The 6,328-nt window shown below is 37.7% G+C and overlaps 1 protein-coding gene across 1 annotated transcript in view; it reads left to right on the top strand.

Annotated features, from left to right (window-relative positions):
* Positions 1 to 235: 235 nt before the first annotated feature.
* LOC143029589 (uncharacterized) overlaps positions 236 to 6,328 on the top strand; it is a 40,134-nt gene continuing 34,041 nt past the window's right edge. The window contains exons 1-2 of the mRNA XM_076192286.1: positions 236 to 355; positions 2,805 to 2,922. The gene's annotated coding sequence lies outside the window, so the exon portion shown is untranslated. The remainder of the gene's footprint in view (positions 356 to 2,804; positions 2,923 to 6,328) is intronic.

The following is a 6,328-nucleotide window of genomic DNA, read 5'->3' on the forward strand; positions in this document are numbered from 1 at the left end:
AAGTAATCATGATAATTAAAAAACATATTCTAAAAACGCTAAACACAAAATAAGTTTAAATTTGGAGCGTTTCATGGTAAATCTCTTGCTCGCTCACTCACTGGAAATCAAACTTCGCGCGCAAGCTTCTCTCATAATATTGATAAATTAATAGAATAAAATATATACATCGGATTAATTAGCAACATAATGTTGTATTTCTCCAATATTATTTTTTTTCAACATCGAATTCCAGGTTTCATTTTATTTGGCCCACAGTTTGCAAAACAAATATGGCAGTCATAGTGTATAACTAGTTTTCGACTGGCCTCACAAGGATTTTTTTCAAGTTTATACTGTTGTACAGAATATCAAAGTAAGTCTATCGGGATTATCAGTTTAATGGCTGTATTAGCGTTAAAAACTGTGGAAATTGTACTTGGTAAATCGCCACTTCTCAGTCAGACAAGTGAACAAAATATTGAATTTGTTTTGTTTACAACTGTTCTGATTACTGACTTCATGTGTAAAGGTATATTATCGATGAAAGGAATAGTGATAACGATTTATGATAACATAGTTTTGATAGTCACACCCTCTAAGCCCCTCTAGCTGAGCTATTATAACTAAACCCCAAAGGTTTCCAATTCAGGGAAGGGGTGTTATCACCACAACTAATTGGGGTGAAGGCAAGGACTTTTGATGACTAATGTGCAGTCACAGTGTGATGTTTAGTATTGCAACATATTAATGAGTGTTTGCGTAAGCGTATTTTCTGAATTGACATAAATTACTGTTCTAGAAATTGTGAGAATGGTGGTGATAAAAAACATAAGATTAAGACTGAAGCAGCAAGCGAAAAATCACACTGGATGAATATTATATTTTAACACAAATTCTTCTCTGCATTTATATAATTAGAACCTTGCTCCTTCATTGACTTTTTTTCATTAAACATCAATTTTTCTAGTGCTGGAGCCTTTAATGTCACATTTTTGGATAGTAAATAAAATAAGTGATTAAGTAGTATGGTATATAACTTATTACTTAGATTTTTTGTTCTTTTCCAGCATCACTTAATTTCTTAAACACATTTTTCACATTTCTTTTTTGTGTTTGAAACATCTATTTTTTGTGGAATGGTTAGGATAGGTTAGAAGCTATTGGACAATGAAACTTGTGTTAACTTTCGATGCTTGTGTGATTCTGGAATTTTACCCGTTTTTTCTAATCCCTATGCTATAGTAAAGGGGTTCTGTAATTATTGTAACCAACTGTAAGGTGGTACTAGAATTCCAGATCCTGGGTTCAAAGGGTGCTGGAGTACCTAAGTCTAAGTAGAAGGGTGGACAAAGTTGAGGAAAGTTAAGAAATGTTACTGTAGGGGGAGAAATTGTAGGGTTTGTTGTGGGGGAGGGGGGAGTAATAGATTGTGGATAAAAGAATGAGTTGAAAGTGGAGCTTATGAAAGTTCACACCTAAATATATTAGGAAAATGTAAGGGACATTTTTTATGAGAGGTGTTTGTAGGTGGACTCGTGTCATAATCTGAAGCATATGGATCTTATGTCCTCCTAGTTACATATTCAAATCCTACAATTTTTTTTACTTTTTTATTCACCTGTGTCATCCTTTCCTCAATACCATAGAGTTACAAATCCAGGAGGCTTAAGTATCAGTGAACAGTGGCTGTTACTTATCTCAACAATACAAAGGTAAAGGTTAACAGTGGCAACTTAGTCACAGCTATTTAGCTTCTGGCTTATGTGTCTCAAGTGTCTGTATGAAGTTCCAATAGAAATTTATCTTTTCCATTGTATTTTAATATAAATTTGGTGTATTTAGTAGATTTGTCTCAGACTTGTACTTTTCCAGTGTTCAAACTCAGTTTACAGAAAATGGTACTAGAAACCAGTCTTGACTTGAATTTTTATATGGGAATAACTTTTCACTGTACAATGATTAGTGCAACATGCATAGTATTTTGTTGTTAATAATCAGTGCTGTCTTTGGGGACCGTATTATACAAAAGAGATGAATCATAGATGTGTTACATAAGTTATATAAGGGGGGCAGTAGATATGAGGGATAGTAGAAATTCCAAGTGATTAACATTCTTTTGTGATTGAAGATCGCTTTCCACTCATAAATGTGTGACTGGTTAATAGGAATGTCACTAAATTCCCTAGAGTATTTATTGCATAAAAGTTGTGCAGTCAATGATCCATGCCAAGAGTGCAATGTATTGTTTTCATGGTATGAGTTTCTGGCTGTGAAAAAAGGCTGCATATTGTATTAGATAAAGTTCTGAAGCATCCTTATACTTTTTTATATTTTTCTTCTTAAATATTTCATGTTTTGACCAGTACAATAGTTTTCATATCTATAAATGATTATTGGAAATTATTAGTTTCAAGAAAATTGCAAATTTTCCTTGTATACCTCTAAATATATTCAAAGTCCTATGATGACCTCTCACTGTCAAAGCTGTAAAATAAGGTTTGTGTTTGTATATACATTTTACATGTGGAGTGAATTGCACGTGTATGTAGATGTTCATGATTCACCCAGAACATTTCTCACTGTAAGTTAATTGGCTGATTGCAAGTCATGTGACTTTGTCATGTGGGGATGTTTCTTTTGGATGAAATAATATCATTTATTATCACTCCATTTTAGCCAGTGAGATGCAGTTTCACATAGATCTAATTCTTATATTCAGTAATGCATGAAAGTGTCTTGCGTTTGTAAAGGATCTCCTCTTTGCCCATTGCCCATGCATTTTATACCTGAAATCACTAATTTTGGTCATTTCCTTCTTGCAGAACCTTGATATCAGACTGTTGGGTAGGGGGAAGAGGGAAATTTTTGCACCACTTCCTCATCCAAGATCCTTAGAGGGAGCAAGAACTGAATATTGTGGACAGTCTTCTCACTAAGAAGGTAAAGTGTCCTTTATAGTTTCCCTCATACTAGGTAACATTCTCTCCATTGAGAGCCGCAGTGGCAATACTCAACTCTCTGGCTAATGCAGATTACACTTCACAAAGGGGTCCAGGAAGGGCAAAGCCCTCTCTGGAAAGTAATGCATATTCCACTTTTGTTGTTGTTGTTGGGGGTCTTGGGAGGGTGCAAAGTCCTTGACGACGATGACGATGACAACAACAACAACAACAACAACAATTACTAATTAACAACAACAACAACAACTTTTATTTGGCATTGAATCAGTGTACATGAAGTGCAGATAATGAAAAGAACACATAGTTCAAAGTAACAATTACAAATGCCGAGGATAACACAGAAAAGCATGTAAGCTTATTTCCATTGTGGTCCTCTGTCAAGTTAATACATCCCACAGTGAGGGCTCAGGGTTTTGGTAATACACATCCTACTGGCAGGTCTGGGCCCTAGGCACTCATCAGTGGGTCCCCAAATTTATAGAAATATGGCATATTTTAGTATCCAATATACCGACAAATTAGTTACAGTGGGCCCCCAGTTACCCAGTGGCCTATTATGCCTTTTAATAAATATGGCCTTGGGTCTGGGGGCTTTGCCCCTGGCTAGCTAATATGCACCTTACTTAGGAGGTCTAGGGGGATGTTCCCCCCCCCCCATCCTGTTAGGGGTTAGGTGATGTGTACCCCCATTGGAAAAGGTCTAGGGGCACCACACATACACACCATTTTAGATTAGGTCAGGTGTGGTTTGGTTAAGCTAGGGCTGGTTAAGGGGGAAAATATATTTATATATATTTTTTTGCTTTGTTGATTTGAATTATTCTGTCTTTTGTGTCTACTGGAAATCACTCATTTTGCTCCCTCCCTCCATTCAAAATCCCTAATTTTTTTCAATGTAGTCCACCCAGACTGTTGGGAAGGGGTTAGGAGTGGAAAGGAATACAAGAAGTGATTTGAAATAGAAATATATACCACTGCTTCTGACCCAGGGCAGTGGACGAGATGCAGGGATGACCATCATCCAGGAGGTGCCAAGATAAGAGGGAGGGTGGAGGGGAGTGGAGTGTATTAGGGATGGAATGGGTGGGAATGGTCTTTATGCCTTTGTTTTTTTGGCTACCTCCCTTGTAAGGGGGAAAAAACCTTTGGTGTATATATGTATGTTTAAAGCAAGAAAACTATTGGAAAAAATATGTTTTCAAAACAAAAATACATGGATAAACCATGTCTGAATTATGCTGGTTACATGAGGTAGGAGTAAATTTTGCCATTTTGTTGTCTTCCACTTTTCTTTATTATTTGTTTTCCCATTTTTTCTTTCTTCGTTTCTTATTGAGGTATTATGTCCACAGAGGTTGACCATTTTTTTTTCTATATCGACTGACATTGTCAATTCCACCAACTTTTTTTAAGTGAAGATCTGCAAATTTATGGTTTTTGTGATAAATATTTTCTTTGGCTGCATAATATATATGCACTCCTCTTTGTCATGTAATCTAATCATATTCATAATAATGGTGGAGATATGAGAAAGATAAGTGTCATTTACTGTGTTAGATATTAGATAACACTGTTATTATTTATTTGTGGTGATAGAAATTAGATTACTCTTATTAATTATTTGTGGTGATATTTTATCGTAGCTGCCCATTCTGGGATATTGACCACATGTTATCATACTGTAGCAACTGCATAAGTAGCATGCATCCAAAGCTTCAAGGACTTTTGAGGTGCCTCAGTGGATCAGAATCACACATTAATTGTCTGTTAGAGTAAAATCTTTACTTGTTGAGGAATAATGCTACATTTTTACTATGACTATCCATCTGTTATGCTGTTTCCTTAAAACTGCCTTTTACCACTTCATTGACTTCTTAGCCTCTGTGGTAGGGAGATGAATAAAATTGCCATTGTGATTCCCATGTGAGTCAGAAAAAGTAACAAAGTGGGATGGAGTGATGGAACTAGGGCTGCTGTTCTCTGTTTATAGTTTTATGTGGGTATTTCCAAAAATAATGCCTCCTATTTTTTTTACTCATAAATTAAAAAGTTGAAGAGCTATGAAGATGGGAGTGGCACCATTAAGGCCAGTGGACATTTTTGCTCCAGAATTTATTTCTCCATGCAATAATGAAAAAAAAAACCAATGCATTTTTGCCAGCGATGAGAAGGGATCTGTGCATGGTAGTCTGAAGCATGGTTTGTCACTCACATCTCTCACTATTCAGGAATCGTTGAACCCATCCCCTAACTTTGCTGACATCAACTGTCTCAGCTCCATAAATGTTCACCAAATGCCGGTGAATGGCAATTGGTTCCACTTTTGTATGGAATTCAGTGATGCATCTATGCTTCTGACCTACATCCATGATGGGTTAATTTATTAGACTGTCACATTCTCATTACACTGGGTAACAATTTTTTTTTTTTTGAAAAATCGTCCAGGGTTTTCCAGCGGAATTAGACTAATTGTGATGCTCTGAGTCCGAAAATGCCCTTGGTTTTTCTCAATCAGGTCAGGATTGTTCGCTACAGACATTTAAGAAAAAAACAATTTTTCGTCCAAAAACCCAATTTCTGCGGATCATAAAAATTCGTTTTTTCCGTTTTCCTGGGGAAATAAAAGTCAACGTATCCAAATTCATTCATTTTTTATATACTCGATTACATTTGATAAGCTTAATACAAGTACATGAGCGTTACGTGACACAAAAGTTCGGAGTTCACGGCGTAAATCGCCGTTTCCTCGAATTCCGTGTGTGAGCAGCTGCTGGGTTGTCTCTCTTCAGCGACCAGCAGTAGTCCGCGAGCATGACTGCGTCCCACCTCCCCTGGTACCTCTCCTCCATTTGACGCATGTCCTGATGGAACTTTTCTCCCTGCTCGTCGCTGACCGCACCAAGGTTTTCAGGAAACTTCTCCATGTGTGAGAACAGGAAATGCATCTTTATACTCATCAAACACCCGAGGTTTTGGAAGTTCTTTATCATGCTGTTGATGAGTGTGGCGTGGTTTGCTGCCTTCTTGTTCCCCAGGAAGTTGTTCACCACCTGCACAAACGACCTCCAGGCGGCGCACTCTAGCGTGTTCATGGAGTTTTCGAACTCTGTGTCCTTGATGAGCTGCCGTATCTGTGGGCCATCGAAAATGCCGGCCTTCAGCTTCTCAATGGTCACTCCAGGGAAGGCTCGCCACAGGTAGTTGAAGCACCTCCCATCCTTGTCCAGAGCGCGCGTGAACTGTTTCATTAACCCAAGCTTGATGTGAAGCGGTGGGAACAAAATCTTTTCCCGGTCAACAAGAGGTTCGTTTATGATGTTGCTTGCCCCAGGTACTAACTGCTCTTGCGCCGGCCACTCTTTCTTCACATAGTGCTGGGCTCTGTC

This window comes from Oratosquilla oratoria, chromosome 11, assembly GCF_046742065.1.
Source record: "Oratosquilla oratoria isolate Oo_2021 chromosome 11, ASM4674206v1, whole genome shotgun sequence".
NCBI lineage: Eukaryota > Metazoa > Arthropoda > Malacostraca > Stomatopoda > Squillidae > Oratosquilla > Oratosquilla oratoria.